General features: G+C 40.5%; 1 protein-coding gene across 2 annotated transcripts in view; it reads left to right on the forward strand.

Moving 5' to 3' along the window:
• The window catches only part of GALNT7 (polypeptide N-acetylgalactosaminyltransferase 7), a 70,451-nt gene that overhangs the window by 489 nt on the left and 45,430 nt on the right, over positions 1-24,532 (forward strand). The window lies entirely within an intron of this gene.

The raw sequence follows: 24,532 nt of genomic DNA on the forward strand, positions 1-24,532 counted from the left end.
CGGGAGCGCGCCGCCGCTATCCGCCACCGGCGCGGTGCTGCGGGCAGCGTCCCGCCGGGGGCCTGCCCTCCCCGGGACCTCACCGCCTCCCGTGCCACGGGCACCCGAAACGCGGGGGATCGTCTTCCCTTTGGGGGTTTTCCGTCCCTAAATTACAGCGCCGGTGCTCCCTGCGTAAGTGTCCTGCAAAGGTCCCCCAGAGCTTCAACAAAGGGTGCAGGTGTTCCCTCGCCAACTCACCTAGCTGCAGCGGATCGGCTTCCCGACGCTTTACTGCCCGAAGGGAAGGTTTGGCCGAGGAGAAGCAGCAGATCGGGTAATTTACGAGCAGAGCACGGAAAGCCAAAAGGCGCTGGATTTACCCAGCGGTAAATCCAGTGGTGCAGGTCTCCCATGCCGAAAGGGTGGGAGCACAGGTGATATGCGAGGTGGGCAGCGCTTCAGCTAACTTCCAGAAATGCTCCAGGTGGTCAGATGGACAAATCTGCAGTATGAGCCTTGCCATGGCCTTGTATTAGTCAGGTGAAAATAATCTGACCCTTTGACACCAGGGTCTTAGAAGGAGTCAAAGTAATTCTTCCGTTTTCACCAGATGTTTTAGAGCTCAGGAACATAACTGGACTTAAGGAGATCTGCTTGAAGTAAGATTAGCCAAGATTAAAATAATCTTGGTAAAGTCATAAAATTTTCCAGTGATTATCTTAAAGAAGGATCTTTTATTATGTGTTCACTAATGATCTTGGTCCTCTCTAGTGGGCTGCTTTGGAAAATTGTGTAAGGCAAGTGAGTTGACAGAACTCTTGTTTTTGAAAACTGGAAATGACTTTGGACTCCTTCAGCAGATGCTCTGTCTTCTGAAGCTGTTACAGTTTGCTGTATCTTGGCAGTTACTGCTGAGATAATAGGCCATAGCAGTTTTTTTGAAGATAAGCAGTTTATTAAGTGATGAAATTTCTGTAATCTGTTCTTCTAGACACAACGTGGGATTTTCTGTGTGGAAAAATCTTCAGGAATTTATTTGTATACCTCCAAAGAAAATGTCAGGTAGTAGACATTTTGCATCAAAATCGGTCAAGTTACTTGTCCTGCTCAGGAAAGGACTATGAACAGACATTGAAAGTGACAATCTCAGGGAACAAAAATGTGTTTGCATTGCTGTGTAGGGCAGTGACCCTCTTCAGATGCTTGTTCTGGGGTGACCACTGAAGTACTGTAGCCCTGGTATGCTTGTGCTGTATCAGTTTACTCAGGTGCTGTAATGCATCATGCGGTCTTTTCTCATGAGCCTAAAGGCTTTTGCTCAGAGTCCTTTGGGCTGAACCCTTATATCCACTTCCCTTCACATGTGAGGTCTAATTCAGAAGTCTTTTTTAGCGAGTCTGTGTACCAGTAAAGGAATTGCAAGAGTTTTTACAGTCCTGCCCCGATAAAGCAGCGTTCTGTCTTGATTACCTGGTCTTGACCAGAGGAGGAAATATCCGTGACAGCCATCTCAGGAAATAATTCAGTCTTTGTTGAGAACAAATACAATTATATTGAGTAAACACTGTCAAAGATGAAATCTAAACAGAATATCTGATTCATTAGCTAGATCAGCTGTTTACTTGCCATTGTGATATATATGAGAGTAACACATGCTGCTTCATCATTTTCTGAGAAACGTTATTGTTATTACTAAATTCATGTTTTGGGTTGGAGTGCTTTCCACTTCAGAAGCTGCTCAGGTAAAGGATATGAGTTAAACAGTAAACATATGACTGTGTTTCCTACTAGCAGTGCTCTGGCATATTACTGAGAAGCTATCAGAGGCCAGGAATATGTCCAGAGGTTAGGGCCTGCATCCCCTGCATTGTGTTAGGAGAGGCAGAGCTGACCCCAGAGCAGAGCTTGTATCTTGGAGTGTGCTCCCTGCAACACCTGGGAACAGTGTGTGCCTTGCTACAGCCTCAGCATAAGGAAAGTGGGAGTTTAATCTTAACTGCTTCTCAGAAATGCAGTGCTGTGCTCTTTGTTCAGTTGTAGAAATGTGTGTGTTTGCTCTGTTGTCAGTTGCCCAAAAGTTTGTTAAGATAAAGATGACAGATAAATCTTCCCATACAACACCCTCCTCCCTTTTCTTGTGCTAAAAGCTCTAACCAACAAATATGAAATTCCTTGTCAGACAGTATGAGCTTAAAATAGAATTTAGCTTTTTTAGCTAACTTCAGGCAGTAGCCTTTTCCTCTCTGCGTTGTAACCATGGCCACTTTTTAATAACACCAAAGCATTAAAGATGCAAAGATGAAAAGATTTGCTGTATTGTCCTTTTTTATGTTTATAACCTTCAATGTTTTCCTGCTTGCAGCATCAGACAATAGGTAATACAGAAGATCTTTTAGTGTTATAAATATGTACCTTTAAAAATACATCCTTTCAAATATCGTGTTACCTTATTTTTTTAACTGATTTAAAATATTTCAGAGATCTTTTGGAAAATAAAAATGATTAATGTATGAGAGTTTTCAAAACAAAAATGAAAGTGGAGAAGTGTTTGTTTAAGAAGTGGAAGGAAATGAGAACAAAGTGGTAATAACAGTAATACAGATAGTTGGAGATAATGCCTTTCTTTCCAATAGAAGACTCTCACTCATGCATATGCAGAAGTTGGGAGGATGGAACTGTTCTCTGGGTAACCCCACTTGGAACTTTCTCTGAGAATCTATTTGAGGAAAAAGTGCTTGCGGGGTTTGGAGTGAGATTTTAAGTATTCATTTGCACTATCAGAAATATCTAAAGACAATAAACTAACTGACCCTTAAGAACTTTCAGTTTCCGAACTAAATGAAATTGAAACAATGCAAATATATTAAGGTCTGTTCTCAGAGTCTTAAATGCATGTCTGCTTTTATGTAAGTAAAACCTGCTATCTGAGAGTGAGGATTGCAAGACTACCAAATATTTAGGTAGGGTCTCTATGGCTGTGAGAAAAAAATTATGTAGAATCATTGATTTGATTACCACATTGTGTCTTTTGGATGATTTCTGATACCTTCTGGTCTTCTGGATCAAGGGGTCACAGTTCTAGAGACAGCTGGAAGTTATTGAGAATCATAGAATCACAGAATATGCTGAGTTGGAAGGGACCCATCAGGATCATCAATTCCAGCTCCTGGTCCTGCACAGGACACCTCAGGAGTCACACCATGTGCCAATCACACCACTGAGGCCATTCATCCTAACAAGATTGCTGTAGGGATCCCAGCTACAGTATTTGTTGTTCTCCAGCGAGATGGGTTGCTAGTGATCAGCCTCAGAGGTACAGCCTTAAAGCTGCTGTTGTCAAGGAGTAGGTAGTACAGCAGGCAGAACCAATGGGCTGAAACATTAAAGAAAGATTAGTTACTGAAAAGTTGAAAGCTTATTTAAAGGAGTAAATGTACTCTACGTCAACTTTAACTCTCCAAATGTGACCAATTACAAATGACCCTATTCATTTGTCTATGTGAAGGATGGTAAGGAAGAGTGTCCAGTGTGTTCCTAGGGTCCAGAGGGAGATTAATAACACAGATTTTCTGGAAGTGTGTGCCTGACCTTGCACAAGGCAGAAATGAAGAAATGTAGTGATGAGATTGCTAGACCCACAAAATAAATTCCATAGTCTATCCTGCTCACAAGTGTAATGAGGAGAACTTCCTGAAAATTTGGCACAGGCTGCTTGGCCTTATATCTGGGAATCTGGTGCTTCAGATTTGAAGCCTTATAGTAAGTTCAGCATTTTCCAGAGCCACTACACCTGAGCCACCAATAGACTTCCCATATATTGAAGGCATTTAATTTTCTGTAAGTGACATGACTTTACAGGGATTTTGTTTAGGTCTTACTTGTTTATCAATAGTTCTCAGACTTCCTGGGCTGTGTTGCAGGGTTTTTTTCAATGTGTACTTGAACCCCTTCCTCCTACCACGCCTGAAAGTGTGCATGTGTCGGGTACCAGATGTGCTTAACAGGAGCTTGTGAGGTCAGTCTCCCGCCTCCCTGCCAGGACAGCTCACTGTCCTTGCTTCCAGATGTCACGGCAGCCGTGCTAGAGTGGGGGAAGAATGGTTGCCCTTGGATAGGGAGAGAAGCCTTTGCTGAGTGCCCTGGTCAGGTGGCAATTCTAGCACATCCCTCTGGTTCAGGAAACCAGATGATGATCTTGCAGCTGGGGCTGTGGGCCTTCACCAACTGCCAAGTTTAAACATTATAATTCCCACATGGCCAATAGAAGGTGGAGAATTTATGATGTGGAGGCAGAAGCTTTAGGGGGAAAAAAAAGAAGCTGAATGGACATTTCCTGAGCTTTCTGGTGACACCCCTTCTCCCCCACTTTAAGAACTGCTAATATCCTGTATACTTTGGCCTGATTGTCACTGAGATTTTAATGACAAATTGCAGACTGAACTTGAAGTGTTATTGTGGTTTAAATTAGATTCTTTGTGTGGAAATCCCAGAGGAAATTGTTTTCTTTCCCTTAAGGAGTAAGTGTGCTTAGAACAGAAACTGAGACACAGGAATTTATAGTTGATATCATTACTGTAGGAAAGGCAGGAATTGAAATAAGATAAAAAAACTGATGTAAAAGGGACAGTGGTTTTCAGTACTGAATGGATTCGAGTTTTCTGAACATGGAAAAAATGTAATGCATGGTGGTACTTAAGTGATTAAATGACAAAATAATCTCTCTCCAATTACTTTGTATAGTTATCTAGACATTGGTCACTTATTTAACTGGTTTGCCTTTCTGTAATTGAGTGGCACCAACACAAAGGACACTGCATCAGTTCTGCTACTCTGGTGTTACCTGGAAGCTGAACACAATCACTCATCAGCTGGGTTTGAAAAGCTCTGTACAGGTGCAGGGCTACACATGGCCACACTGCCTTCTACAGTCAGAGCTGTAGTAAGTCACTGCTTCTTGTGTGACATTCACATTCAGAAATTAACACCTTGGCAAACCTTTTCTGCTCAACAAGTTTGGTTTGAAGACTGTATGCAGTGAGGTAATGAGCTTGCTATAGCCAAAGTACTGCTGCTGTAGAAAGTAACCATCACTTCTTCATCTTTTGTGTTGCTAGCAACAATAATAGGCAAAATGTTTTGAGATATTAAATGCTAATTTTTTTAATGTGTGCTTTTATCTAAATTTGCTTTGTAAAAGCTTGTAAAAATCTATGACCCTTGGGAGAGTATAAAAACCCCAATCACTATCATATTAAAAGGAAAATCATTTGACAAGTGCTTCCAGTTATGTTGCAGAATCAATGACCACAGAGCAAATACTGTGAAGAAATGGGGGAAAAAAAGAAAGCCTATATGATACGTACAATTTAGTATACATATTTAAATTGTATTAAAAATTTCTTGAACCCTCTTATCATTCAAAAACCCTTGTATTAAGTTTGGTAAATAACTCATTATATCAAGACTTTTAATTATGTATATTTTAAAGAGCAGTTTTGCACCATTTTTATGTATGTCACAAGATTCCTTTTGTCCTATTTTAGCCCCAATTGTTACCATTTGTGAATAATGTAAAAGAACAGAACAGCTGAAAAATCGAAGATCTTAAGCTGAGACTGGCATTTGCTTTGCAAGAATCCCATTTTGCAGGAGAAGAGGCATCCAGGGAACATTTGGCAGGGTCCTCAGCATAGGCTGAAAGGTGACTGCACACTTAGGTAAGATAATGCAGCAAAAACATAGCAGTTGTGTCTGTTTTGGGGATCACACAGGTAAAACTATTAGTCTGGTGCAGTACTTTTAATGAATAAACTGTAACACCACAGAGATTGGGATCAACACCATGGACTGGGTAGGCTGTAATTTGTGGTTTTGGGGGAAAAAAACAAAACAGAAGTGGTAATTTGTGCTGCTTAGGGGCCAAATAGTGGGGCATTGAAAATAGCATGTAATAAATTCCTCTTTTAAATAAAATTCTAGGTAATAGTTAACTCTCAGTTTTAAAGCTGGTGAATATGGATGGCTAAGCTGAAGTAGCAGAAATTCTGATGCTAGTACATTTTGTTATTGCAAAAGACTCATTGGGTCATCAGGAGGACAGCGTTATCCAGAAGTAGATATGTAGATTTTTCTCCACATGGCCAAACAGCATTCACCTTCCCTAACCCAAGCTCAGCAGAGTTAAAATTGCTTGTATTGAGCTGACGTTCTCTAATCAAAAATGACAGCGTCTTTGTCCTATTTTTGTCAGATATTAAATCAGCATTACAGGAGACTGCCAAGTGGAAATAGGGCAGGATAAGCTGTTACATTAATAGGTTTGACTTCTACCTTGGGAGGGGGGGAGGCTGGGAGAATGCTTTTTACAGTAACTAGGCCATATAATCTGAGAGGACTTTAAGTCTGGCAACAGTTACATTCAATTACTAGATTTACTCTGTAAGTATGGAAAACAAATGTCTGCTCTGGAGGATTAGTTTAAAATTAGCAACATAGAATCACAGAATATTCTGAGTTGGAAAGGACAAGCGAGGATGATAGAGTCCAGCCTCCAGTCCTGCACAGCACTACCGCTGAGAGTCACACCATGTGCCCAAGAGCTGTCCAAACTCTTCTTGAACTCTGTCAGGCTTGATGCTGTGACCATTCCCTGGGGAGCCTGCTCCAGTTCCCAGCCACCCTCTGGATGAAAAACCTTTTCCTGATATCCAGCCTGAACCTCCCCCAACACAGCATCAGGCCATTCCCTCGGGTCCTGTCGGTCACCAGAGAGCAGAGATCAGTGCCTGCCCTTCCTCTGCCCCTCACACGAATTTGTAAGTGCACTGAGGTCCCCCCTCAGTCTCCTCCAGGCTGAGCAGACCAAGTGACCTCAGCTGCTCCTCATACAGCTTCCCCTCAAGACCCTTCACCACTTTTATGGCTGTCCTTTGGATCTTCTCTAATAGTTTAATGTCTTTCTTGTGTTTCAGTGCCCAAAACTGGACACAGTATTCAAGGTGAGGCCACCCTAGGGCAGAGCAGAGTGGGACAGTCCTCTCCTTTGCCCTCGGTGTGCCTGGTGCTATGGAATGCATGAAGTGCAGGGAGCTCTGGGTGGCAGAGGTGCCCCAGGCAAGAGGCTGTGAACTTCGATCCTGTGTATAACAAATTGTATAAAAACAATCCTGTGTATAACCCAGGGACCCTGGGAGGCACAGCTGGAGGCTGTACATACATCCAGGTTTGCCCCACCCAGGTGCTTCTCCAGCTGTGTGATGGATGTTTTGTCCACGTGAATACTGAGAGAAGATATCAGAAACTTCAGTGAAATCCTGAAAGATTACATTGACTGGCTTCCACTGATCCACTACTTGGGTTACCTTGTCATAAAAGGAAATCAGATTTGGCAAGCAGGTTTTCCTTTCATGAAGCCATGCTGGCTGTGACTGGGGACTGTGTAGTCTTTCAGGCATTTTTCAACACCTCCCAGAATAATCTACTCACAACTGTACCAGTCACAGAAATGAGACTGATGGGCTGGTAGTTTCTAGGATCCTCTTTCTTGTCCTTTTTGAAAACTGGAACATTGTTAACCAACTTCCAGTCAGTTTATCAGCTTATTGTAGCTTTCTCCTCTGTGAAGGAGCTTGTGGAGAAGATACGTGCTTTTGTGGAAAAATATGTGGTTTTTTTGTTAATATTTGTACAAGTACATGGAGGAGAAAGCTGATACTTGTGTTCTACCTTTGTTTTTCAAATAAGCATCCTTATTGTGTTCTCCTTGCTTGGGATCAAATAGTTTTGAATGTTTGCTTAGTCATTGAAATATAATTTGAATTAGCAGGTCTGAAATTTGAAAAAAAACCGAAATAGTGTGAGCTGTTTTTGAGATAGATTGGTGCTTCCCTTCCAGGTGCATTTTATAGCACAAAATTCCTATTTTCTGAAAACCCATGGATTCCCTTGTGGGAATAAAATACTTCTCTTATCAAGCTGCATGCAGACATTATTACTGAAACAAAAATGGCTACTTTTGTAATTAAGAGATGATGCTTTAAAAAGAATCGTATTAATCAGGAATTAAGCATGCTTCTCCCTGCATAAGCATGCCTCTTTGCAAGAGAACAAATTGCTCTTTTATTTTTTCTCTCTATTATAATAAACTAACTGCTTGCTGCTTTATGGTGGCCTGTACTTCTTTTAAGTTCCTCTTACTGTGTCTTCTGGAATCCCTCATTCTAATCCTTGGACATGGTAACATTTTTTAGAATTGCCCTTTCTTTCCTAGGCTGCAATGCCTTTTCCTTTGATTTCCCTGTGCAACATTCAGTTGCAAATAGCAGCAGTCAGCACTGATGTGTGAACCTCTGGGCAGCAGGAGAGGATTGAAGGAAGGTAAAAACCAAAAACAGTGTACTGGTTTACATGCTGTTTACATGAGGAAAACTTGCTTTACAGGTGACAGTCTCAAAATATAATTGTTAATGAAATTGCAGCATGAGCAGATGGTGCTCAGCCCACAAAGTTTTGTACTTATTTTTGTTGTCTTTTAAGAAGTTGGTAATGAGAATGGCTCAGCAAGAACTGTTATGACTTGAGTTGATATTTTTAATAAGGCAGAAAGGTATTAAGTACTGCAATTTAAAAAAAAATAAAAATTTAGAAAAAAATCTTTTTAATGAAATCAAATATAGTCTTTTTCATATTCAAGCATTTTTGTCACAGTTTGGGGATTAAAACTTGCTTTGGTTTTAACCTGCAGTAAAACATTTTCTTTTTAAGTATTAATAAATGAAGAAAGGGCCAAAGCATAACATCTCATTTTATTTCTCAGTTCCTGCCTTTATGGTTTTGAGATGTTGGGGCATTGTCTTTCTTTTGATTTATTTAATAAGAATTCTAGCTATGGCAGAGAAAGTATTTACAATTTTAAATTTGCTGTAGAAAATGTCTCATCTGTAATAACATTTTGAAGCAAAACCTTAAACAAGTAACCAAGCTACCTCTTAAAAAAGTTCCCTTTTTTTCCTATTGAGGAAGGAGGATCAAGAAAGACAGTACTAAGATAAGGGGTTATTCAGAGAAAGTTAATTGTCCTCTGCACACTTTAGTCTTGAAACAAGTTTTGCTACACTCTCAGTTAAATGAGGCCTTGAAGTCAGCTCTTCAAGGCTTGTAATATATTGCTTTTATTGGACTGCTTCCCCTGCTCTGGCTCTGCTCTTCTATATTCCACAGTGTTACTCCAACATTTCAAAGTCTATGAGAAGCTTTAAACCGCAGCTATGAAATACGTTGGGTTTTTTTCTCACCTCTTCCATGTTTCCCACCTTTATTTCCCTCCCCTCTATTAGGTATGTTCCACCTGTACAGGGCCAACACCTTCAGTAGTAATAGCAGGAAAGCAGTATCTCAGTAAACAGCAGAGATTGAAAAGTATGGTAGGTGGGGTTTTGTTGTTTGCTTCTTTTGATAGAATATGAGGTTCTGGCCATAATGAATGTACCACCCACTTCTAATCACAGAGTTCGTAGCCAGGAGCCCTCAAATACAGAAGGATGCTGCATGGGTTTTCTGTGCCTCAGCTCTTGTTGGTGAGTGGTAAGAATCTCCTGCTGCCTTTTGGATAGGTTTTTGGAGATCTTCAGCTCCAAGTTCTGATATTTCAGTTGAAGTAAGGAAGGTACTGCTACAGCATGAGATTTACCAAGTTAGTAAAGTGGTGTTGAGTACTTTCTGCAGAGATATTCCAGCCTTGGTGAAGTAAGACTGTGAATTACTTCCTTGGATGCATATGTGTGATCTTGGTGAGTCGTCTGTCCCTCATTGTGTTTACTTAAATACTTGCTTCTTTTTTTATTTATATAAACACTACAGGGAAGTTCGAGCTAGGAAAGGCTGAGAAGTGTTAACCTGACAGAGAGGCTGTGAAGCTCTTTGAGTGAGTCCAGGCAAAAAGTCATCCTTCAGGGTCACCTGAAAACCTTCCCCAAAGAGACCAGCTATCCATGATGCTGGAATCAAGTCTGAGACAAGACTTTGATGCCAGACTTGGGGCAAATGGTTACTCTGGCCCAGCTTTGGCAGTGGATGATGAGACCCTTGAATACTCATTGAAAGAGCAGTGAGTAGGAGTCCAAAGTGTCAAAGTCATCACCATTATTTTGTGTAGAGAAACAGTGGGGGAGAAATCTCTGCAAGATGCAGAGTTTCTGTCTTAGAGAGCAGGTTTACCTTTTGCATGAATAGGCACATCAGTCACCTCGCAGAGAGTTAACAAGTTTTGCTCCCATTATTATCTTCTACCAAGACTGGTGATGACAGGGGAGTTGTCAAGCTGTTGTGATAAAAGGGAGCAGACTGCCAGGATAGTTCATGTAGCTTTTAATCTTTGTGTATGCCTGAGGGGCCTTGGGAAAAGAGGATGGCAGGAGCAGGCTGGATTAATTTTTCTGGATGAAATGGATATGTCCTGGGGGTTGGCCTACTTTAAAAATAATTAGAATTCTTTGAAATCTGTTGTCCTTGAGCACACTTCATCTATCCTATGTCCCCTTTTCTCTGATTCTCATATGCCTAGATCTTGTGGTTGAGAGATGCCTTGTGCCTCTTTGGGAGTCATTTGTTTTGATAATATTTCCCAGGGGTGCATAATTTCTATATCAAAGCCAGCTCACATGTGTGTGTGTGTGTGATGAAATGCACACAGGGACTGCAGGTAATCAGGGGTACTCAGTTATGATTTTGCTCTTAAGCCAAGAACAGAGAGGCTGCTCCACTCACAGTGAGGTGTGTGAGACACTGGTTCTCAGTTCTTAACATTTATATTTACTGGAAACAATGATGTGGTTTTCTTCTTTAAAATAAACTTTAAAAAATAATCCTGCATATTTGCATCAGGTGACAAAGGTATGGTTGGTCATTGATTGACTGCAGCCAGCACAAGTCCTTGTTTGAGATGCATTGCTCTTGCTTGTATCTTGGTTATTTCATGTTCTTATTCCAATCTCATCGTCAGCTGAAGGGTGAATACCTCATTTACTTCATTTCTTTTCTTCCTGCTCATGTTGGTTTTCATCATTCATTCTGTGCAGGAATTTGGGGAGTTAATTAGGCTTATTCTCATGCCCCCCTGTTCAGCAGCTTAAGAATTTTTTTGCATTGCAGTAAGGTATTAAGTGACATGGGTGTCTGGAAGTAAGGGAGACAAATGGTCAGACTTTTCCTCCTGACTTTATAATAGTTTGGACAATATGTCTTCCAACAGGTTTGTCACAGGATTTAACATGCTAAGGGTTTTATGCGAAAAATAAGTTTTCATTTTAAACTCTACAGATCATGTCTATGATTAAAGAATTCACAGCCTTAAACATTAAGCACCAAAGTTTTTACTGATAGACTTGGCCAGTTAGCATTGCTGTAAAGGAGAGGCAGATTGAACAGGTTTTTGAACAGGTTTTATCTTGTACGATACTCACAAGAATTTATTCTGTACTGATAACTTGTCAAAATACTGTTTGCAATCTAATCCCAGCAATCATAATTTTTCAGGAATGGTTTCACAGCTGTTAATTTCTAAAAAACAGACAGAACTTTTATCTATAATGTGGTTTTATCTAGCAACCATAATGTACTACTTAATGTTACCAAAGCCATAATGTTGCAAGCAGAATTCATTATAATTTTTAGGTGATGCTTTAAAAATGTATTTTATTAGCTTAGCAAAATTATCCTGACTCTGATGCCTTAAAATGCTCATTGATGAGAATGCTTTTGCATGTCAGAAATAATTGTTTGGGTTTTTTTCTTCATTTTACTGTCCAAGGTGAGATTTCTTTATTGCAGAGCATCATATTTTTTATATATTTACTATAATGCATGGGCATTTATTTTAAAGCCGAGTACTACTGATGTGGAGGTTAAGGTTTCTGGTATTCTATAAGTCACTTTGGCTTTGCATGTGGAAACTTTTCAGCAGTGTATATTTAGTAGGTCTATTCATAGCCTAACACCAAACCCCAACAACTTTCCTGTAGAAGTCCATTTTCTGCCCTGCATGCATTTATTAATTCTGTCATGCCTTAATGTTCCTTAACTGATTTTATACTGTACGGTCTACAGCACTCAAAGAAGCTTTAAACTGCATGAAAAAGACCAGTTTTGGCTACTCAAATGTTTTATAACTGGTGCTGATTTTATCCTATTGCATGTTAACCTCCTTGATGTTCCTTTGCCTTAATGTTTGCTTTTAAAGTTTTGATTTCTTATTTTGTCTGCAGACATGCCAGCACTAGGCTGGCACATTCCCTAATAAATACCCTTTCTTATCTAGCTGTAGAGACATAAAAGATTGGATGCAAGAGTGAGAAAGTACATGGAAGGGAGTTCTGCCTGACATTTGGGTACACTTTCTAAGGAAAGGGTAGCTTTGGGCACCTAGAAATCTATATTCAAATCATCATACTATGAAAAGTCACCAGTTCTATATATATATATTTTAATGAAAGCTATTGAGACTCAGTTTTCCTGGAAAGTGAGAAGTGCCCTCTGCGAGTGGAGGGCAACCAGTGATTATACACGTCTTCCCTCTCCTCCAGGAATATAAAAACACGCAGATGCAGCTCTCTCCTTAGTTCTGTAGTAAGAAAGAAAATAATCCTTTGTTTTTAGATTTGGTTTGAAAGAAGAAAGGGGGATTCGTATCACTAAGGATATTTAAAAGGAACATACTTTGTTGTGTAGAGCATAACAGTGTTCCTGCATTACCATTAATACCACAGGAATCCCTGGGAGAGCAGTCACAGGCTTATGGGGAAGATGAACAGCACCCCTCACCCACCCCACTCCAAATAATCTGTTTTACTGTTGTGGGCTTTTCCTAGTTGGATTATTTCCACTTGGATTATTTCTGATACAGGATCTGGGTGTGGTGGCTCAGTAAACCACACAACTGGGCAAGTCTGCTTTTTTTTTTTTCTTTTTCTTTTTTTTTCTGATGCTCTTAATACTCCGTGAGTATCTGACCTCACATGCATTAGGGACATAAGTGTGCTGCCTTTTGTGCCTCTGCTTTCTCAGCATAGCAAGTGGGCCTCCTCCAAAAGGGAAGAAATGTTTAAGGAGAAGAACTTGGTGAGGAAGGTTTGTTGGTGTTTGTTTTGTTCACAAAAACCATAGAATGGTTTGGATTGGAAGTGAGTTTAAAAATCATCTGGTACCAACCTCCCCGCTGTGGGCAGGGATGCCTTCCACAGGACCAGGTTGCTGAAAGCCCCTTCAACTCTACCAGGGATGGCATCCACAGCTTCTCTGGGAAACCTGTTCCGGTGCCTCACCACCCTTGCAGCAAATAATTAATTCCCCATATCTAATTTAAACTGACTCCCCCTCAGTTTGAAGCCATTCCCTTGTCCTTGCAAGAAGTCCCTCTCCCTGTCTCCTGTAGGCCCCTGTAGGTACTGGAAGGCTGCTCCAAGGCCATCCCAACGCCTTCTCTTTTCCAGGCTGAACAGCCCCAAGTGTCTCGCTTGCCTTCATAGGAGAGCTGCTCCATCCCTCTGGCCCTGCTCTGGACTCAGAGTAGTGCTGTAGTTGAGTTGTGTAGCCTTGCTTTAAAAGTACAAAAGAAGTACAACCCTCTCAAGCCAGGCAGCTGCTGTGCTGCCATTCTGCACGTACTTCTTCTCCCTGGTGTCCCCCAGAGGTGCTGAGAGGGCTCTGAGGATGGGCAGCCCTTGAGCCCTCTGTGTACGTGTGCACAGGTAATGCTTGAAGGCAGCTGGAGAGACAGCAGCTTTCTCTGTGTTTTCATACTCTGTTTTTCAGCCACCCCTCACTTCCAGCAGCTTCCCCCCTGCCCCACTCCTGTTTTGAGCTAGCTCAGCACCAATGTTTACCCTGCTTACAGATGCCAGATTCATTTGGCTTGCTGTGCAGCTGTCTGTGGGGAGTCCTTGATCCAGCTCAGCATGTGGGTGTAAAGGTGCTCATGTTGGCACACAGACAGGACAAAACTGCATGGTGAAGAAGAGGTAAACTGACTGCAAAAATGTAGCCATCGCACTCCATAACATCAGCCTGAAATATCCAGCACCTCTCAGACAGAAGTTTAAATCCAAAACAAATTAGCAAAAACGAAAATGTAAAGGCAGCTCGTCTGCAGCAGCTAAAAAATACAGTTTTCATAAACCAGTTCTGCAAGAACTGAGGTGCATCTTGTAATTCATATTTCTGCTGTTCCACAGTCCTCATTGCAGCAGAGATGGAAAATCTTCTGTTCAGTTTTTGCTGTATATCTGCAGTGATGGGAAGATAAACATCCCTGTAATGCATCAGTGTTGACATTCAGAAGCCTTCCAAACTTTGCTTTTTAAATTGAAGGGGAAAGTTAGCTTAGAGCCTCTTCACACTGTAGGAAGAATGGGCAAGTGATTTTTATTTTTTTTTCCCTTTGCCACATCTTATATAAATTTGACCTCCTTTACAAATCTGCAGTTGCCATACTGTCAGGAATTATAGAACTGGAAGTACTATACTAAACAAAAGAAAATATACTATTTCCAGGTAAAACACTATGTCTAAAGCAACAGCTAATGCATAGAATTATGCTGCTCATGTTCTGTTGAAATTATTAAAAATGGAAAGCTGCCTAGTAGCTTATTTTTAAGCTGTTATTTTTAAATTGAAGTGAATTGAAAAGCAAAAAGGTTCCACGTTTTGGTGGAATTTTTGCACTGTTTGTTTTGTTCTATTTATGTAATTTACTAGAAATGTTTGGTACGATAGTGAATCAATATGTTTTTTTTTTCTCTTAACTTACAATAATTGTCCAAGTCTATATCAGATAATAAAGTAATGTACTGAGAAAATGTTGATTTGGATAACTTGCATATGACAGTTTTAAACAGAGCATATACCTCTTACATTGTGCTGTTCTCATTTGAGTGTAAGAACTTCTCACACGTCATCCCAAAAGGTGACTGATTATTGACAGCAATAATATTGGCATGGTTGACAACCATGGGAATGTAGGGTCTCCTACAGAGGCTCTTTTATATTGCTTTTCCTTGCTCTTTTCAAGGTAAGAGTTTTGCAGGTTATTGAGCAGTAGCAAAGCACAGCGGATTTGTGTGTGTGTATTTTGATTAGAGTATCATCCTTGAGGATTTTGGTTTCTTTTACTGATTCTGTTGTGATGTACAGTAAGCAATTCTGTACTGTTTACTGTCCTGTCCTGGTAAATTTGCCAGTTCATCCTTCTGTGGTATTTGATGCCTGATGTATGTAGCTTCTCTCTTATATTGGAGATTGAAATATTGATAATTTTCTTCTTTTGCAGTTCCTCTTCCAGGGAGGCACTGTCTCACTTCCCAGTCAGACTAAAGTATGAGCGGCCTTACTGACTCTTTGTTTTCCAGCTGCAGACCAGATTTTGCTGTGTTAGAGACAACAGACTCTCTTTCCCAGGGACTGCAGAGGGCTTTTGAATTGAGATTTCTGACAGGCTTTAACAAATTTGTCTTTGTTAGAAGTTAAAGTGCAAGGCTAGCACGTAAAGCTCTTGATTCAGTGAACTGTGTTCCAATTTAAATACCCATTTAATGAACTGGATAGATCATAAGTAGACTTCGTAATGTCTCTTCTATGTTAGATGCAGTAAGTGAAGGGCACAGTTTTCATAAATGCAGTTATTAGCGGCCCCATTTGAAAACCACAAGTAGTGCACATGCCTAGGGCTCGTGGAAGTCACTCCAGATGGAAATAGCATTACTGGGGTGATTATACCCTGAGGAAAGGCTCACTGTCATTTTGTGATCAATTTTTAGCCAATGTTCCATTCTCAGTATTTACATGGAGAGTCCGAATTGCCAGAACTTCAGATTTCATAACAAAAGTGTTAACAAGAAGTGAACATTTGTTGGAAAGATTGCCTTGCTTCAGAGAAGTGCATGCCTGTTGCTATGCTGGTTGGATGGTGAAAGTATCCTGCAGGCAGAGGCACCGTGCTGAGAAAACTGACTGCCATTTTTTCTGCACAAGAAGGAGCCTCATGTGCCTTTCTTTGTGTGTGTTGTACACCCATTAATTTGAACAGTGGAATGAGACAGTCCCATTGCCAAGGAGTCAGTGCAGGTGGGAAAATGCTGTTCACTTGCATCTTCCCCAGATGTGTGGTCAGAAATGCCAGACATAGTGTACCTGAGCTGGAAGCACAAAGCTCATGTTGAAAGTCTCTTCAGGATCTGCCAGGTGTTAGGAGGTCCCTCAGAAGATGTTCAGGGCTAGAAGTTGACCATGTTAAGAGAAGGCAGTGGGATGTCAGCTTCCAGTGCTGACTTGGAGAGTAATGTTTTGATCATTACTCTCATACAGCTTCAAGTTTACATTGTGGCAGCACCATGGATCATCTGCACTAACAAAGTAAATGTCAGGGCAGTCCATTACTTCAAGTTCAGGTGCAGCATGTCTGCCTTTCTGGTTGGTGCCATGGTCTCAAGGAGCCCACAGTGGCTTCCATGCTCCAAATAAATGATACTGCATGGCAAGTGCAGAGAAATGTTCAATGCTGGAAGCACAGTGGAGAACAGGCTGGTTTAGTGGAACCCATTTAAAGAAGTTTGTGGATTATATCATAGCATTCTTGCTGGCTTTCTGAAAGATGCAGATACCCCAGCTGTGCTAGCACATTATGTGGCTTCTAAAGCAAAGCTATATGATAGATTTTTATATTCATCATGTTTACCTCACAGCAAAACAAGCAATATCACTAGCTGTCTGTGTCACAGAAAGAGTAGTCTACTTACCAAGATTGATCTATCTGTTTGATAAATTGGTTTTTATTAATTTAGTGTTGCTGCAGATTTTTTTTTTCGTTTTTGTGCTTCAAATGCATGTACTGTGTTGACTTTTTGGGGTTTTTTTAAGTGTTTGGTGCATATAAGAACTTATCTTACCTCAATGGTTCAGTAGACTATAATTTATTGGCAAATACCACACACATTCTCCTATGCAGGAAAGACCAGGAATGAAGGGCCAAGGAAAGATGAGATGAAATTACAGAGATCACAAGTTATTTCCCTTCTCTTGTCTAGTCAAGCAGTACACAAGGTAATTACAGAAATACTCTGAATTTTTGAAATAATTGGGGAGTTCAGAGGAAGCTTGCAGAAGCGGGTTTTAGATTGTATGTATAATTTGCATACAGTGCAGTTTTTTGCTTTAGCTGGCTGTTTCATTGAAGCTTTCAAAATGGTAGGGTTGATCAAATTCCAAAAAGCAATTTTAAAAAAAGACAGGAATAGACTGTGGTAAAGCTTGAGAATGGTGACTTGAATATTTCAAGGTAAATGAAAATCTAATCATGCAGTTTTCTCCATAATAGCAAGAAATATGAAATGAGACTGACGTATCTGTCTTTAAAAATTGAGGCAGACAAGATACAGCACGGAAAACTGCATCCCTTGATCAAGCGTGGTGATGGATTTATTGTATTGTAAATGTCATTTACTTGCTGAGTTATATAAAAGAAATGCACAATTTTTAAATATCCATCTGTCCCAGATGATTGAGAGACTAGAATGAAGTTCCTCTGCAGGCCTGAACCAGTTCAGTGTTGATAGCTGACGCCTGGAGAGCCAGAAAAGCTGCCCTCAGCCACTGAGAATATGACAATTGATGATAGCTTTTTGTTTCTTTCTGACGCTTTTTCTGAAAAATAATAGAAGCTGGATTTTATCTATAGTAAAGTTAAGGATTATATATCGTAATTGTTTTTATTCAAAGTGAATGCTTGTGTTGTGGTTTAAGCCCAGCCAGCAGACAAGCCCCATGCAGCCACTCGTCCACTCCCCCACCAGTGGGGTCAGGGGGAGAATTGGATCAGTAAAAGTGAGAAACTCACAGGCTGAGATAAAGACTGCTTAATACAGAAAGCAAAAGCCAAGCACACAAGCAAAGCAAAAAGGACTGAATTCACTGCTTCTCATGGGCAGGCAGGTGTTCAGCCATCTCCAGGATCCCATCAGATGTAACAGTGACTTGGGAAGATGAACAACATCACTCCAAATGTACCTCTCTTTCTCCCTCTTCCCCACTTTACATACTGAGCATGATGGCACATGGTCTGGGGGTCACTTTGGGTGACCTGTCCTGGCTGTGTCTCCTCCCAGCCTCCCATGCACCCCCAGTCTCCCCTCCAGCCTGGCAGAACAGAAACCAGAAAAGGCCTTGGCTCTGTGCAAGCCCTGCTCAGCAATAACAAAAACACCCCCACATTATCAACCCTGTGCTCAGCACAAATCCAAAACACAGCCCCATGCCAGCCACTGCGATGAAAATTAATTCTACCCCAGCTAAAACAAGCACAGCTTGTTTTTACCTTCTTATCTCTTCAGCTTAAAACTGAATTACTTAAATTTTGATTCTTTCAGTCCAAAAGAAACAGTTTTATCTATTTCTTTCTTCAATTTATAGGGAACGTTCCGAAAATGGGCTCGGTCTTGGTAAAATTAAAAGCCTTGTGCCTTCCTAGTTCACTGTGTAATAGTGTTACACAGGAAATAAAGAGCAATTTTTTTTCCTTTTTGGAAGGAAATGAAGCTGGACAGAGGACATCTTAAAAGTTCTTAAAAATTCCTGATGTCCATATGAATAAGCATGAGTTCTCTTTTTAAAATCTCATTGAAACATATGCATGAAATGAAGGATATTCCTAGAGTGAAACAGAACGTGGAAGGAACAATGACTCAACTAGAAAGGTCACAAGCTTCATTTAATGTTGAAATGTTGAGAACAAATCTTGTATTGAAGCTCTTGAGTGATGTTGTGTTTTAAGCCTTTTCACCTTGGAGGGCACAGCTTTCCAGGAAAAAAGGATGAAGGAGGTTTTTGGGATGGGAAGGAGATGTTTGTTATTGCTGAACTATTAAGGGCTGTGGAATATAGTTCTTAGCAATTGTATCAAAGCACTGAGCGTAAGTGTGGTACCAGCTGAGACCAGCTGCCAGGCACAGAAGACAAAGGTGGTGCAGCTGAAGATCACAGAGTGATCATCACAGAGTGAAGTGAGAAACTACCAGAGAAAAGTCCAAGTGACAGAGGTGTTCGTGTTCTGGATTGTGGCAATATTGCAATATTTCGTTCTCATGTCTGCTTTCTCCCCTTTTCTTCCATTTGATTGCAAAAAGTAATTGTTTGCCAAGCACTTGACAGTGTATACATGTGGCAGCAGTAGAATAATACTGTAGAAGGAGTTAGGCTACATGGATCAGCATATACTACATTGCTAAGACATCAATGCAACACTATTTTCAGGTATTCAGGCTATTTTTCCTCTTAGTTTTTATTAATCATTAAAGTTGCATATCTACATTACTAAGAAAATGCCCTCTTCTGCTAGCCTCTCATTACAGTGCAAAGACAGTAAAAAAATTCAATGCATTTTTTAATGAAGAGGGTAAGAAATACTCCACAAGTCATGAAGACCTGAAATACAGAGGCTTTTTTACATCTTGCAGTCAGCTCAGCATAGAGATCATGTCTCATGCAATTGTCCATTTTGTTCTTAATACTCCTAATTTTTCCAGTTAATTGTTCATAAAATCCCACTAAAAAAGAAAAGCTGGGGACAGTTTTCTAATTATGGTATTCTTTCTTTTTTTTTTTCTTGTATCATGGGCCAGAAGGGTGTTAGTTATTCAAAGTATTGCAAAGCAGTTTGCTATAGCTCACGTATGCTTCTGATTAAATACTGTTTTAAAAATCTGATTGTATCCCTCCAAGCCACATAGCCCTGTGCAAATGTGGTACTCCTATCACTTGGAGGAGGGAGACAGGATAAAAACATCGTGCATTTTGTGCCGCCATTTCTGCAGTCTGTTTTTCAGAAGAGATTTAGTGATATTTATCTTTTGCCTGGAAGAAAGAGTTGGAAAAAATTCTGGCCCTCACCTTCTGCCCTTCTCAAATAGGATAAGTAATGGCATCATCTTCATCAAAACATCGACGGAAAACTGGAAATTTGAGTGAAATTGAAAGGAGAACAGAAGGTGGCATGTGATATTGATTAGAAGCCACCAGAATTCTGAGTATTTGGAGATTTCCCCATAGCCTTCTGCTTAAGCATTGTTCTGGAACTGGCTGTGTCCCTAGAAGCCAATTTCATGCACTTTTATTTTAGAAATGCATTGTTCATCTGCTGCTTTACTCCTCCTGTGGTACCTACAGTAGCTGGCACACCAGCTTCAGGAGCAAGTCATCTTGCTGATCCTCTTGTGCAGCAAGCCACCCTACAGGTTGAGAAGTTGAAAAATAATTGAAATAAGTTGAAAAATAATTATCATTGCATTTTTTTATGTGAAAAAAATGTTTAATTTTCTAGGCAATAAGTGTTGGCCTTTTTGTGCGCAGATGCAACTTGTCATCTCCTAAGACTTGATGTGGAGAGTGGCTTCAGAAGGAGAACTGAAATTGATTGGGTCCTTAGTGTCTCTGCTCTCAAGACTAGACAAAAAAACTAGACTTTATCTTGGAAAGACAGGTCAGAGTCTGATGGGCTTTGCTTACCTGGGACAGATTTTCTCCCTAGTGCTGCAGTAGAAGAACTGTACCCCAGGGCTTGCTGCTCTCCTTCTCTTTGGCTTCTTCATGGGGCTTGGCTGTTATTATAACAGCATTCTGAACAATTGAAATACAATAAAATGTCAAATGGCTGGATTTAGCATGAAATTAGTCAACTTGCATACAAATTAGTTAGTTTTTTTTAAATTTGTGTCGAGTCTCATCTATGCTATAGTAACCCATATGGTGTACTTGAGGGTAAATATAGCAAACAGGTGCTTGTTTGTTGGCTTGGGGCTCTGAGTCACTGCCGTCTCTGTTTAAGAATGAATTCATGTGGGTGATAGAAGTTCATAGTTGAAATACCATTCTAAATCCATGCTAATGACAATGTAGGCTGCAGTATGTAGAAATGCATCTATCTGTTGGGCAGAGAAAGAAGGAAGGTTCTGGATGTTTGAAAAGCTGTTGGTGGCAGACTGTTCTACAGTCACTGGGTCAGCTGGTGGTTTATTAGACCAGTGTTAAGTGTTTAACATAATCTGACTTACCTTGTGTGACATACAGTGTTTGTCTTTCTTCAATTTGTGTCGAGAAGAGAGCCAGGATCAGTGCAGGCAGGTCTCTTGTGGTCTCTGCTTCCTTGGGGAGCAGACAAATTGCACTTGGATGCAACCAAGAAAACCATTTAATTAGCAGGGAGCAAAAACACACCTGAAAAGATGCAGTGTGTAGGGAGGTACTTGCTTTTATACTTCTTTACGTTTTGTCCTACTTGATCAAGACTAGGTTGGATGGGACTTTGAACAACCTGGTCTAGTAGAAGGTGCAGGGGGGTTGGAACTGAGAGATCTTTAAAGTTCCTTCCAGCTCAAGCCATTCTCTGTTTCTATGATTACTTCAGCTTTCTTCTACTGAAAATATTGGTCAGTCTAGTTGTTATAAACTTGTAATAAATTCTTGCTATTGTGAGTTTAAAGTTTTTCTGTCATCTTTAGTGTGCTGTCTATAAGAAGAGGATTTAAGTGGCTTTGGATCATTCCATTTGGATTTCTTATCACGGGTCAGCTAACAATTTTTCTGTTATTCTGCAGCAAGAAGTTGCAGATACGGTTTTGTGTTCTTTTTATTGCACAGGTTACTAGTGCCAACATGTTTTCATTTCTAGAGCATGGGAGAGACTAAAATGCATCCCCTTAGGTAATGCAGCAGCTTGACTTACAATTCACTTTAAGAATATTTCTGTTACTTGGAAGTGATTGTAATCTTAATGATTAGAGACTATTTTGCTTGCTTCAAAACTAGCCTTAAGTTGCAAAATCAAGGATAGATGTCTTTGATATCAATTTATTCAGGTATTTATCTGAGACTTTCTATTTTAGGTCTCATTAATTACTGTCCAGATTACATGGTACTCTCCATAGCCACAAGGAGAGGTACATTGAGAGGAACAAAGAGAGTAGGTTTAGATCAGATATTAGAAAAAAAATCTTGCCCGTGAAGGTAGTGAGACACTGGAACAGGTTGTCCAAGGAAGTTGGACACCCCATCCCTGGAGGTATTCAAGGCCAGGTTGGATGTAGTTCCAGGCAACCTGGTCTAGTGGAAAGTGCCCTGCCCATGGCAGGGGGGTTGGCACTAGGTGGTCTTCAAGGTCCTCTTTCAACCCAAACCATTCTATAAGTCTATGATTGCTTATGGTTAACTCTGTCAAGTTCTTGGGCATAAGTGGGGGCTTTGAGTGAAACATATCTCTGTCCAAGGCTTCTTTAACACACTCTGACTGTTGAACTACAGATGGCACGAGGGGTGGTGTGACAGGACCAGGAATGGCAGGATGGGATGTGTAAAAGCTGAGTAAGAGTTGGATCTCAAGCAATGAGGAAGGAGATTGGTAGGTTTAAGAGCTGGTTCAGTATTCCCCAAGCAATGAGTGCTAATAAAAATGAAGACATTCAGACTGCTATTTTTTGCAGTAATTTGTTTTGAAGCAGTCAGTGTCTTTATTTTTACTTGCTTTCAGTCAGGCAGAGTCTAATTGTGAAACTGCTTGTCACACAGGAATTTGAGGAGTACCACACCTCTCCTAAGGAGGCATCCTGTGAAATAGGTAAGGTACAGGCCACGTTCCAACATCATTTTTTTGTACTCTTAAATGTCCCTGAAGGTGAGAGAGTGAAGTTTGTAAGTTTTGAGTGACCAGTGGCATCCTTTCTAAGAGACTGAATCTGGCACAAAGCAGTCTGGCCAGTCTTTGGGTAGTCTCTGCTTTCAGTGAAGGTATCTGAACTTCCCAAAGTAAAGGAACTTGCTCAGTCTGGACCAGAAGCATATAAATGTGACAATTGCATTTGTAGAAAATCCAGACTCCAGGAGAGACATATCCAGCAGTGAGTTCTGGGAGAGCAGTGTTGTTGGAAGAGGGAATGAGGACCAAGGACAGGGGGTAAAGTAGTGCAAGCTGAATGTGGCAGGATTGCATTACTTTGCCTGAGTTTTGAATGATACTTACACAGGAAGGCCAAAGAGGATGACAGAAGTATTGTTAGCTCCCTTGCAAGTGAAAGATAATATTACAACAGAACAATTTAATTTAAATGGGATGCTTAAATGGGTATTGTACTGACATCCACACTTGGATAGGTCTTAACACAAGGTATTCTGCAAGTAAACAGGTGAAATTTGGGATTGATTATGTTCCCTTCTGTTAGGCAAATAACCAGGGAATCAGGGTATTTAAACTGAAAATAAGTGTTCTTCCTTCTTCCATAGGATTTATTATCTGAGGCCTTCCATAGCTTAATACCATTTTCTTTGCCTTGTGAATGACCTTGTGAAATGTTGGCTGCAGACCATGGCAGTATGCAGCATTAGTCTGAAGTCACAGTCCTAGATGAATGCTTCTGCCATGACAAAGCAGATGGTAACCAAGAAGACACAAAGAGCTAGTTGGTCTTTTTTTGCCCAGGGAACTCCTGGAGCAACCATTCAAAAAATGAAAAAAAGGTGATGAACTAAGTGTTATCTTCTTAAGTGTCTTTCTTGAACTCACGGGTTCAAACACCAGCAGAGATGACCTCAGATGTTAGTGAATACTGTTCATTTTTAGACTCATTACTAGATAACAAGAGGTTGTTTTTATCCAATTTTGCATTAATTGCAATCAGTGGTACAGAGGCTCATGTAGATTAATGCAAGTCAGTCGGAACTTGAATGCTAAATTCTGTCAAACTCCTTCTTACAGCAGAACATTGAGCTGTTACCAAATTCACATCTCTACAAACTGTTCCTCTCCTTTACTATGTGCCCTTCTTCTATTTGGATGTGCTGCTTTTCCACAAGCAATGCTCTCCTATCTCAGAAATGTCAGCTATCACACAGAATAAAGTTGTTGATCTTACTCCCCACTAAATTTTTTTGCCTTGGCTAGCACAGGTAATCTGGGGTCTCAAAAGTACTGCTACTTTATTATTCTCTCAGTGGGCTGAACCAATATTAATGGCTGTGGTTTGCTGATATCTACTGAAACCTCGGAAGCTTTTGTACTGTAGAAGAATATGTACTAGTGATTGTCCAGTTCTGCCTTATCACACAGGACATGAGGAGGGATTTCACTCAATGCTGATGAGTAGCAGTTTTATTACGGGCATCTATTCCTGCCAAAACTCTTTCCTCTCAAAGAGCTACTTGGGATCTAAAAGAAAAACAGCAAGTTGTATAAAGAATGGTGAAGGGCAGTGAGTAGTGTATCACATGCCAATCAGCTTGATAGATGCTGTGGAATCTAGAGAACAGGTGAAGGAGGAAGTTGCCCTGTTTTGTTTTGGTTTTTTTAATTAAGTTTCTAAAGAAGAAGAAATAAAAAACAGTCCACAATGTTTTATTTACCATTCCTCAGATATAGGTGGGAGTACAAAAGACATCAGTATAAAAGCACTGTTGAACACCCATTTCTCCAAAGCTGCTTGTGGACCTTGCACCTTGTTTACACTTCGATGGTACATATTTTTTA

Source organism: Parus major, chromosome 4 (assembly GCF_001522545.3).
Source record: "Parus major isolate Abel chromosome 4, Parus_major1.1, whole genome shotgun sequence".
In the NCBI taxonomy this organism is placed as follows: Eukaryota; Metazoa; Chordata; class Aves; order Passeriformes; family Paridae; genus Parus; species Parus major.